This window comes from Nicotiana tabacum, chromosome 4 (assembly GCF_000715075.1).
Source record: "Nicotiana tabacum cultivar K326 chromosome 4, ASM71507v2, whole genome shotgun sequence".
Lineage (NCBI taxonomy): Eukaryota > Viridiplantae > Streptophyta > Magnoliopsida > Solanales > Solanaceae > Nicotiana > Nicotiana tabacum.
In genome coordinates, this window is record NC_134083.1 from 23060427 (window position 1) to 23073657 (window position 13231).

The 13231-nt window shown below is 34.7% G+C and overlaps 1 pseudogene; it reads right to left on the minus strand.

The window, feature by feature from the left end:
* Nucleotides 1-6840: 6840 nt before the first annotated feature.
* LOC142179829 (1-aminocyclopropane-1-carboxylate oxidase-like) lies at nucleotides 6841-12382 on the minus strand (annotated as a pseudogene).
* Nucleotides 12383-13231: the final 849 nt, after the last annotated feature.

Here is a 13231-nt window from a genome sequence, read left to right on the forward strand (position 1 = left end):
CCCCCGGGATCTGATCGACCCTGGAGTTATACGTTTCCATCTTTTTGTCGTTTGCCTCGATTTTCCTTTCTCCTAACTCTATTCGTTTGGTCAGTTCTTCGAACATCTTAGTAATTTCGGGATTAGTCCCTGATTCTTACTTATTTGAACTTATTACAGCTGGCTCTATTCTGTGGGTGATTTCTCGGGGTGAACTGGGCTCCGGTCTGCTTGGTACCCCGGTTTGACTCTGCAACTGAGCTATCGCTACTTGTTGAGCTTGCAATATTTTAAAAATCATACGCAAGCTGATTCCGTTTTCCTCAACGTTATGGGTATCTCAAGCTACAGATCGAGTACCACCATGAATGCTATTTTCAGGTTCAGAACGTTGATTTTCTTCGATAGCCACATGCGAATTAACATTTAATGGTACTTCGACTCGGGCTCCAACGGCATCGACGAGCGGCCTTTCGGCCCTAGGCGTCAAGTTGTTGTTTTCACCTTGAAGGACATCTTCGTTGTCGATAGGTAAAGCCATTAATTGAGAGTTTATTGTTGCTTATCAAAAACACTTTCAACAACAAGCGTAAAATGGTGTGTTTTGCAGACTTGTATCAAATAACCACTGTTATCCTTAGCCCCACAGTGGGCGCCAAACTGTTTACCCGAAAAACGGAAAGAGTTGAATTTGTACGTAGTTCTAAGGGTATATGGTATAACTTGACACAATTTATAAGAGTAAATAGAAATATCGAATATTGTCTGTAAAGAATGAAAAATAAACAAAGTTGAAAAGAGGATGATTTATGGATTAAGCAAGATGAATCAATTTATAAAGCTAAAAAAGGACAATTCTTCAGTATGATATCTGAATTATAATGTATACCAAACTTGATCCTTCACAGAAATATAGTCATCCATTTTATAGTGGGGGATCCTACTTTAGATATAATTAAAAATACATAGTGGGGAACCCATAATAAATCAACTTTTCCCTAATTCCCGCCGAGATTCTCTCCCTTAGTGCGGCTGCAACGACTCTTGTCTATGAGCTCAATCTTGATCGGACTCAGCATTGGTCAGTTTCCAGTTTTAGAGCTCGATGTGCGTTTGAGGTCGATGTCGACTCAGGGTCCGGTAATTACTTCGGCTCGGTATCGGTTGGCCTCTGGCCCTTAAGCTCGATTCCATCACATCTCATCATAGTTCGATTCGGACCTGAGCTCGATAATGACTTCGAACTCGGTATTTGACCTGTACCTGAAATTTGAAGCTCGTTTGTGCCATCTTCGGATCCCATCTCAATATTATGAATACTTTATTCGGTCCAATATGATCCCATCTCGATTAGTCGTACGAAGGCCGAAATCAGTTTCGACCGTATACAAATAGATTAAAGGATCTCAAAATGCTTTGAAGAAAAAGGGACAAAAGAATTGACATAGCTGTAGCGAGAGGGTGAGTAAGCCAACGGAAAGAATAGCAGTGCTATGTACTCTTTCATAAGAGAGAGCTGGAAGAGGTAAAAAGAAAAGCATTGAATCTGAAAAATTGTTGAGACAATCAAAGTTGGCAAGTCTTCAGAAAGAATTAATTTCACAAAAATTCATCTAACTTTCTGATTAATTAATTATGATATATATCATAATAAAATAAAAAGGCCGAAAATGCTAAATCTGCTACATATATCGGCATAATTGAGTTATTTTTCTATTACACTAATTTTATGATTTTGATGCAATAAAACTATCTATGAAATTAACCCACTTTATGAATTTAATAAAAAATTCTTCACTACAAGCCAGTAACACGCTCCAATTATGAGAATCAGTATAAGGATAATTAGCATCAAGTATATAGTAGTCATAAGTCATAACACATACGTTTACAAGCTTGTCTGATGTAATCGAATTAAAAACATGAACCACGCAAATGCCCCATATATATAGTTCCAACTTGGCCAAATACATAGACAACCCTTAAAGTTGGTCCCAAATTCTATTTAAACACTCAAACTAACACTTGTACCTATTGAATACTTTAATCCCAATAGAAGTGTACCTATTAAACCCACCCGCTGATATGGCAAAAGAAGTGACTTTTACCCAAACTTTGAGCGTGTGACTACTTAAATATAATAATATTTTTTCCTTTCTTCTTTATCTGTATCTCCTTTCTCTGTCTAACACCCACTTCAGAAGTGGCCGGTGACATCGTCGGTAGAGAGCACTACAACAATTTTGAAGATGACTTGGTAGTGTGAAGGTGCCGTTAAAAGGATGGTGGTCTTGAATTGACTGTCTGGTTATTGTCGATAATGGTCCCAAGAGATGGTGATGAAGATGCAGTGTATTTGGTGGTGTATATGATGGCCGAAAGAGATGATGGTTTAAGGTGAAAGCACAACAAAAATATGTCTTAGTAGTGAAATGACCTTAATGGGTTACAGATTTTGCTCAGATGGTTTAATCACTGGAGAAGATGAAGGCAATATTGATACAAAAAATGGAGGTAATTGTATGAAATAGAAAAGTAATATTGGTATTGGTGGCAAATCGGTGTCTGCAGTGGAGTTTTTAATTAGAAATGTGATTCTTTTTTTTATAAAAATATTAATTGTTTACCTTAATTAGAAAATGGAGTTAATATTGGACCATTCAAGCTTATGAATTTTTTCATTGAAAGAGAAGCTATTGATTGTTTAGTCGGAAAGCATTGACATCGATGGGAGGGGAATAGCAGTGGGGTTCTTTTCTCTTTCTTTTTGTTTTTTTTGTTTTTTGTTTTTTCCTAAGACATTTTTAGATTAACAAAATAACTTGGCTTGTTTTTATTCGTTAATTTTTTCATGTCACGTGCTTGCAGTTCATTCGCCTAGTTTTACTTCCACACATTATGAGGGGTGTTCAATAGGTACACTTCTATTGGGTTAAAGTGTTCAATAGGCACAAATACTAATTGGAGTGTTTAAATAAAATTTGGGACCAACTTTAAGGGGCTGTCTATGTATTTGGCCTTCCAACTTCCATTCCCTCCCCCCAATATTTTTAAGCAATCACGTTTAATTAGTTAAAAGAGCACATCTCTGCCATGTAACTTAAAAATCAGAATTAGTGTAATAACACTTGTATGATAGTGTTCAATCTATAGAAGAAGAGGTTCAGAAAACAAGTGAAATGGAATAGCTGATTGAAGAACTGACACTCAAATGAATTGTCTGCATAGTTGGAGTGAAGTCATACATATTATTCCTACGTTTCTTCCTATGTAGAGGAAAATCTTTGATCACATATAGAGTGTAGGAAATGATAGCAAAAATTTCAATAATAACACCGTTTCAATATTTTTTGTAAGCGGATACACGAATTGACTTGAGTCGTGATGGGCACTGTTCTAAGAAACTATTTCAGCAGTGTGAAATGTCTCTCCAGGATTAAACAAGCCTATCTCTATTTGGGAGGATACAACAATCAACAAAATATTAAATTACAACCCAACTATTTAAAAAGAGGAGAACAAAGAAAGTAGACTACAAAAGTTTAAGGAGAAAAGAAAAGAAAGCTTGAAGAGGAACGAAAAGGCAATGGAAAAGATACCGATCGTTGATGGCTATTTTGAAGGCCTATTTATAGGCTATAAGAGAAGTTTAGAGCATGACAAGTGTATAACACTTGTCTTAAATTTTCCATGCAAGATTGCCACATGGAAGGACATTTGTCCAATTTTTGAAAATATCACAACAGTTCCCCCACATATTTTCAAAAAATTCATACAAAGAGGAGTAAAATTTTCTGGATTTGTATGGTCCAAATGCAATAGGTTTGGTGTCTTTTCGACTATGAACCAAACTTAGACAAATAAAACTTAACTCACAGAATTACTGGTGAAATATAATATTTTTATGAACCACTAATACTTATTGTAAGTCAAAGATTTTATCAATCACATTTCGACCCTCACAATTTTGTTGTTCAACGCGGTTTTGCGCCACTAAGCCATGCGCGTGCCTGGTTATTCTTGAGAGCTCTAGAGACTAGGCCAAAATCTCATAGAAGCCGCCCCACTCCACGCTCATATAGGTGAATTCATTAAGTGTATACTGCTTTTAAATATACTATCCTAAAGGAATATGAATTTCATTAAAAGTTATAATTCATCCTCTCAATTAGTAGCAGTCAAGCACTCTCTTTTTGTGCTTCAGTGTCAATATTGACTTGTTATTACATATGAACCTACTTCATGGGATCTCCAATCACATAGGTTGGGTTACCATCTCTATTGACAATATGACGGCCTTAATCCCATCTCTTTTGAGGTTTGAAGAATTAATTTTCTTCCCACAGGTTTAGTCAGAGGATCGGCCAAATTAACTTCTGACTTCACATAATCAATGAAAATTATTCCATCTCTCAGCATCTGCTTTATGATATCATGTCTCAATTTCATGTGTCTACTTTTATAATTATAAGATTTATTTTTTGCTATAGCTATTGCCGCTTGGCAATCATATTGTATAAACACAGGAGGCAATACGTTTTTTATTGAAGGGATATTAGCTAAGAAGTTTGTTAGGCACTCAGCCTCAGAACCAGCTAACTCCAGAGTTACAAACTCTGATTCCATAGTCGATCTAGCAATGATCGTCTGTTTAGCTGATTTTCACGATATTGCACCACCACCAAGGGTGAATACATAACCACTAGTGAATTTTATCTCATCTGAATCAGAAATCCAGTTTGCATCACTGTACCCTTCTAAAATAGAAGGAAATCCACTATATAGGATACTATAATTCATGGTTCCTCTCAAATATTTTATTAGTCTAGCTAATGCAGATCAATGCTCTCTGTTGGGATTATAAGTATATCTACTTAGTCTACACACATCATAGACTATATCAGGCCTTGTAAAATTCATTAAATGCATCAGACTCTCAATAATATGTGCATATTTAGACTGAACAATTGGGTCATCATTATTCCTTTTCAACTGAGAGTTAGCATCAAAAGGAGTGCTCACAGATGTGATATTAAAATATTCAAACTTTTTAAGAAGTCTCTCAACATAATGTTCTTGTGACAATATTATTCCATCTTCACTCCTTATAACTTTAACTCCCAATATTGTATTTACTTCACCTAGATCTTTCATATCAAAATTAGCAGACAGAAATAATTTAATACTTTGCACAATATTTAAACTTTTACCAAATATAAGCATGTCATCAACATATAGACATATTATCACATAATCATTGTCTACCACTTTAGTACAAACACATTTATCCACCTCCACTGAATAAAAACCGTCTCTCAGTAAGACTTGTTCAAACTTCTCATACCACTGCTTAGGAGCTTGTTTAAGGCCATAAAGAGATTTAATTAATTTACAAACTTTATTTTCTTGTCCAGGAATGACACAACCTTTAGGTTGAACTATATAAATTTCTTCTTCTAAATCACCATTTAAAAAAGCTGTTTTGACATCCATTTGATGGATAAAAAGCTTATGGATAGAAGCTAATGCAATTAAAACTCGAATAAAAGAAATTCTAGTCACTGGTGCAAATATATCAAAATAATTTATATTTTATTTTTGAAAAAATTCTTTTGCTACTAACCGAGCTTTATATTTATCTAAAGATCCATCAGGATTAAATTTCTTTTTGAAAATCCATTTACAACCAATAGGCTTTGCACCAGGAGGTAAATCTGTTAAAATCCATGTTTTATTTTTTAAAATAGAATCGATTTCAACTTTTATTGCCTCTTTCCAATAATTAGCTTCTGAAGAAGTTATAGCTTCAAAATAATTTTATAGTTCATTATCGACAAGAAAAGTCTGAAAATCATTCCTATAAGAAAAATATTCTTTCCTAAGCCTTTTATTCCTTCTCAGTTCCTCATTAGAGGTAATTTTATTATTTGTTTCAACAGGTGTATGAGAAATTTTATCAGACAGTGGATAAATATATTCAAAGAACTCAGCATTCTTTGTCTCAATTATAGTATTGCAATCAAGCACATCACTTTTTAAAACAAGAAATCTATATGCATCACTATGTTCAGCATATCCAATAAGTATGCAATCAACAGTTTTAGAACCTATTTTTCTCTTTTTAGGTTCAGGCAAAAGAACTTTAGCAAGGCACCCCCACACTTTTAAATACTTCAAGTTAGGTTTATAACCCCTCCACAATTCATACGGAGTTTTGCCAGTTCTTCTATGTGGTATTCTATTTTGTAAGTGACATGCAGATAAAATAGCTTCACCCCACAAATTATTAGGAGTATTAGAACTAACTAACATAGAGTTCATCATCTCTTTTAATGTTCTATTTTTTCTTTCAGCTACTCCATTTGACTCGGGTGAATAAGGCAGAGTTACTTCATGAATTATTCCTTCTTTTTCACAAAAAACATTCAAAGATAAATATTCTCCACCTCTATCAGATCTAATTCTCTTGATTTTTCTACTAAGTTGATTTTCAACCTCAGTTTTATAAGAAATAAAAGCATTAAAGGCATCATCTTTATTTCTAAGCAAATACAACTTAGTATATCTGGAAAAATCATCAATAAATCTCACATAATACCTTTCACCACCTCTGGTCATGGTTTATTTTAAATTGCCTAAGTCAGTGTGAATCAAGGATAATAATTCAGTTTCTCTATTTACAGAAAAATAAGTCTTTCTGGTACTTTTAGCTTCAGCACATATTTCACACTTATCAATATTATTTGAGTCTAAACCAGATATTAATCCTAGTGACTGCATTTTCTTTAGGTAGTAGATGTATTTCCATTGATAATATCAGAAATATTTAGTACAAAGAGTCCTTGGTTATAATAGCCCTTTCCCACAAATATATTATTTTTGGTCATTATGATCTTATCATATTCAAATGACACTTTCACTCCGGCTCTTCCCAATAAGGATAAAGAGATCAAGTTTTCCCTCATAGTAAGAACATGCAGTACATCAACAAGGGCTAAAGTTCCCGAAGTGAGTTTCAGGAGAACTTTACCCTTACCCAAGACTTTGGTAGTACTTGAGTCTCCAAGGTAGACCTCTTCTCTATCATCCTCTATAGGAGTATAAGAGGAAAATGCTTCTCGATTTGCACAAAAGTGCCGAGTAGCCCCAGAGTCTACCACATATTCTTTTGCACGTGCTACAATGTTTACTTGAGAAATGACAGCTGCAATAATATCACCTCCTTCAGCTAAGTTAGCCTTAGGAGTATTAGTTTTTCCTTTGTTATTTCATGCTCTGTACCTGCACTGTGAGGCATGATGGCCTGGTTTTCCACAAACAAAACAAGAGCCCTTTTTTCTTTTAAGGTTAGGATTTTTAGGCTTGCAATCTTGAGACTTATTCTCGTACCTTTTACGGTTGTTGGTGTTGCTTTGCACTAAGTTTGCTTTAAGAGCTGTCATCCTAGTTTTGGCAGATTCTTTTCTGTTGGAATCTTCAATTAGGATGTGGGTCACAATTTCCTCAATGGTGAAATTGGAATCTTCCTTAAGTTATTTTTGTAGTCACTCCATGAGTCAGGCAGCTTCTCAATCACCACTCCAGCAGCAAACTTTTCTGGTAATGACATCCCCTCAACCTTCAAGTCTTCTAGCAATTTTTGATATTCGGTGATTTGTACGTTCATCTCTTTATCATCTCTCATCTGCCATTGATAAAATTTTTCTACTATAAATTTTTGTTTTGTAGCATCTTCAGTAGTGAATTTTTTAATTAAGGCTTCCCAGATAGCTTTTGCTTCCTTGTAACTGCAATACACGTCAAACAGTTCATTTAAAATAGTTTGTAATATAGTATGATGACATACCTTGTTGGCATGTTGCCAAGATTCTACTATTTTATTATCAGTGTTTGGACTAGGTTGCGGATGCAACAGTGCATGTGCAACACCATGGATATCAAGTAGTGAGAAAATACGTTCTTGCCAACGCTTGAAATTTTTATTGGCAAAAATGTCGATATTCGACACATCTGGAAATGGCCTGGCATATGATAGTGCAACTGGAACTGGGGCAGTGGAGGTAGCGCCAATATTGGTAGTATCAGTAGTACTTTCAGCATCAGTGTTATTTGCCATAGTTTCTTAGATCGTAGGAAATGAGAGCAAAAATTTCAATAATAACACTGTTTCAATATTCTTTGTAAGCGGATACACGAATTGACTTGAGTCATGCTGGGCACTGTCCTAAGAAACTATTTCAGTAGTATGAAATGTCTCTCCAGGATTAAACAAGCCTACTTCTATTTAGGAGGATACATGAATCAGCAAAATATTAAATTACAAATTCAGCTATTTAAAAAGAGGGGAACAAAGAAAGTAGACTACAAAAGTTTAAGGAGGAAAGAAAAGGAAGCTTGAAGAGGAACGAAAAGGCAAGGGAAAAGATACTGATCATTGATGGCTATTTTGAAGGCCTATTTATAGGCTATAAGAGAAGCATAGAGAATGACAAGTGTATAACACTTGTCTTGAATTTCCCATGCAAGATTGCCACATGGAAGGACATTTGTCCAATTTTTGGAAATATCACAACATAGAGTTCTCTAATTAGAAATTGAATAGTGGGTTATATGGATGAGATCTTCAGGTCTAGCGGGTGGATGAGTCCATTTTCTTGCTATCCGCTGCACATATGCTTTGTAGAAAAATCCTTTGTACTTGGGTGACTCTCCAATTTCCTTTGTGAATTGTGGTAATGGCTCAACCCACTTGTCTCCTTGCAAGTTATAGAAGAATGCACACGAGTAGCGGCTTTTCCCTCTCACTCTCACCACTTTATGAGTTGCACTCTTAAATTTATTGTTGCTAAACATCTTTTCCCATACATATCACAAAAAAAAATCAAATATTAAATAACTTATTCTTTTAGTTTTGGGATAATGGTAATTAACTCTCATACCAACTGAGATTTACCTGAATCACATCACCTATATTAACAACTAGTTTGTCTTTGGAAGGTTCTATTGGAATCCACTGCCCATCATTTTGCACTTGAAGGCCTCCAACTTCATCCTGGTAAACAAAAGTAATGCAGTTGCCATCTTCATGTGCAGATTTCCCATTGTCTTCAGCTTCTGTTGCTGAAAAAAAGTGGAGACCAATCAATAAATCCCATGACCGATTGTTGTTGAATATTGCATGTGTTAGGAGGGAGGCCCAAACACTCACTTATGATGCTCTCCAATAGAACCCCTAATTTGGTGAAGTGCGAAATCATCTCCTCCAAAACTTATCTAAGAATATCAAAATTCAAAAGTATTCCACAAAAGAAGTTAAGACTGTGACAATAATAACAATTATGCCTCAATTCCAAGTAAATTAGATCGACCATATGATCCTCAATGTCCATGTTAGCTTCATTTAAGTTCATCTTATTAGTCCAATACAAAAAAGTAAAGATTCTTTTTACAAATTAAACAAAGACGAAAATGCAAATTATTTTTGTTCTTCTGGAAGCACCATGACAGAGTTACTCTTTGCTCGGGCTGGGTTCTCCCTTGATTCAATTTTGACTAATTTATAACCTGTTTGGCCAAGCTTCTCAAGAGGCCAAAAATACTTTTTTTTTCTTTTCTCAAAAGCATTTTCCCCCTAACTTGAGGTGTTTGGCCAAGCTTTTTGGGAAGAAGCAGAAACAGTTTTTGAGAAGCAGAAAAAGTAGCTTCTTCCCAAAAGCAGAAGCAATTTTGACTTTTCTTCTTACTAAAAATACCCTTAACAAAATATAGTATATACCAAAATAACCATTAAATCTAATACTTAGGATATTAATGTATAAATATTTTTTATTATTTTTAGGATAGCTTTCTAATAAATAGTGACTTTAGGGGTGAATACTTTTATATTTGTTGAATGATTTTTAATATATTTAACTTATATTAAAAGAATTAAGTACTTTTAAATTTTATTTTTATATTTTACTTAAATAAAATGAAAAGATTTAATTATTGCCTGTAATAACAAATTTTTAAGATTATTTATTTACTTATAATATTCACTATTAAGTAAATCTATTCATGTCCTTATTTAATTTGATACTTAAAAACACTTTCTGAAAAGTTTGGTCAAACACAAGTTATTGCTCAATAGTGCTTTTCAGAGTGATTATCCAAACACAAACTGCATCTCTATGAAAGTATTTTTTTTCAAAAGCATTTTTTTAAAAAAACACTTTCAAAATAAGCTGATTTCTCCATCTTGGCCAAACAGGCTGAAGTGATTGTGGAATTTCCAATACCGTACCGAATCCCTTCTGATACAGGTATCTATTTGTTTAATTCTTATAAAATTAAAAAGCAATAGCTTTCCATTAACATCAAATTTGGATTAAAAAATCAATTCAAAATATGTTCGGAATTCAGAAAAGATCTGAAACAAATCCGAATACACGATTTTTATCCTAAATTATTTTCTAGAACTAATCAAACCAATTTGGAAGTGTATAAGTTTGAGGAATGAGGAAGAGAATATGAAGACATACTTGAATTGAGGTGGATTTTTGGGGTAGACATTGACGCCAGAGGATGCATTAAGAATCAATACTTCTCGTCCGAATGTTGTGAATAACCAGTAGGTGGTACAGTACCTCCAGGCTTGGGAGAGACCAAGAGTTTATCTTCATCTGAAGAAACAATGAAGATCTTGTACAAATCCATTCTTCTGTTTAGCAACTCCAAAGGAATTCCATGATTCTCAATCTGGAAGAAGCCACAGTTAACACAGGCTTCCTCTATTTGCTCCATAGCCTTCCTTTTCCCATCTTCTTCTTCTTCTTATTTCAAAAATGGAGATGTTGCGGAATTCGAATATATAGAGAGTGATGAAATCACAACTACTATATCTAAAAGTAGCTAATAAATAGTTAATGAGACAATAATAAAATGAACACCAGAAATTAACGAGGTTCGGCAAAATTTAATTTTTGCCTAGTCCTCGGACACAATCAACTCAAATTTATTTCACTCCAAAAATATAAGTGAAATACTATAAGAGAGAAAGAAGATTCAAATGCCTTCGGAGATAAGAAGGCAAGTGAGAGATATTTACAAATGAACAAAAACCTTGCTATTTATAGAAGGGAAATGGCCTTAATAATGTCATGCATGACATCATATTAAGTGTGAACATGCAATGTAAATGCATGAAAAATGTATCTACCAATTTCTTCCTAAAAGGAGGCTTCAAATGTTCATACTAGTTCACATTAATCTTGTCAAAATTCAACAAATCTCCACCTTGGTAAGATTCCACTTTTGCAATTTTCTCTTACTGATAAATTTTAATTGTGTCTTCAACTTCAATCTTTAAAGTTCAACAATGTTGATCAAGTTCAAACAATGTTGAAACTTGATTGCAGTGGCTACTTTTGTAAGCATATCGGCAGGGTTGTCTGTAGTCCGAATTTTCTGCACCATGACTCCACCTTCTTCTATAATATCTCGTACAAAGTGATATCGAACATCAATGTGCTTCGTCCTTGCATGATAAACTTGGTTCTTTGCTAATTCTATAGCACTCTGACTATCAAAAAATAGTGTGATGCTTTTTTGACAATACCAAGATCTCTAAGCGATCTTGAAGCCAAATTGCCTCCTTTACAACCTTCGTAATTGCCATGTACTCTGCCTTAGTAGTAGACAAAGCAACCATTGACTGCAAAGTAGATTTCCAACTAACTGGTGCATTTGCAAAAGTGAAAACATAACCAGTAGTTGATTTACGCTTGTCCAAATCACCCGCATAATTCGAGTCATAATATCCAACTAGATACTAACTATCTTCCATCTTAAAAATCAATCCAACATCTACAGTATTACAAATATACCGTAGAATCCATTTCACAGCTTGCCAATGCTCCTTTCCTGGATCATGCATATACCTGCTTACAACTCCGATAGCATGTGAAATATCAGGTCTTGTGCAAACCATTGCATACATCAAGCTACCAACGGCATTCGCATATGGAACTCTTGACATATACTCTCGTTCAGCTTCATTCTTCGGCGACATAGCAACACTCAGCTTAAAGTGAGGAGCAAGAGGAGTGCTAACCGACTTCGTGTTCTCATTCATGCCAAATTGATCTATTACTTTCTTTAAGTATTCTTTCTGAGATAGATAGAGTTTCTTTGAGTGTCTATCTCTTTTTATCTCCATGCCAAGAATTTTCTTCGCCTCACCTAAATCCTTCATCTCAAACTCCTTTCTTAGTTGAATCTTCAACTTCTCAATTTCCTCTTGACTTTTGGAAGCTATCAATATATCATCAACGTATAGGAGAAGATATATGAAAGATCCATCTTCAAGCTTGCGCAAATATACATAATGATCGTATTTGCTTCTTCTGTACTTTTGCCGCAACATAAACTTGTCAAATCATTTGTACCATTATCTAGAAGATTGTTTCAATCCGTACAACGATTTTTCAAGTTTGCACACCATATTTTCCTTTTCAGCAACTTTGAATCCTTCTGGCTGAGTCATATAGATTTTCTCTTCCAAGTCTCCAAGTAAAAATGTAGTTTTTACATCTAACTGAACTAGTTCCAAATTCAACTATGCTACCAAAGCCAACAAAACTCTAATGGAGGAGTATTTCATGACTGGATAAAATACCTCATTGTAATAAATTCCCTCTTTTGAGCATACCCTTTGGCCACCAATCTTGCTTTGTAGCGAACATCTTCTTGGTTAGAAAATTCTTCTTTCTTTGCAAATACCCATTTGCACCCAATTGCTTTATTGCCCTTTGGGGAGATTGGCCAATTTCCATGTGCAATTCTGATGAAGGGATTGCATTTCTTAATTCATGGCAATCATCCACTTATCTTCTTCTGAACTTTGGACTGCGTCTTTATAAGTAGTAGGAACACTATCAGCTATAATTGAGGCTGCACAAGCCACCGTCTCTATGAGACGAACAAGTTTCTTTATTATTCTTTTTGGCTTGCTGGTTGCTATTGATTCAAGTTGTTGTTGGGGTTCCTGAGTTGAAATCTCCCATTCTACTAACTCTTCTTCCAGGGAAAAATCTTCTACCGTTTCCTCGTTTTCTCCATGTGTTGGGAAAATTAATTTTCCCTCAAACTCTACCTGCTTTGAAGCACCATCAGTTTGTTCGACATCTTTAACTGTCACCTTATATGTTATGGTAGATTCATCAAAGGTAACATCTCTGCTGAATATAATTTTTCTTGTCTCTGGACACCATAA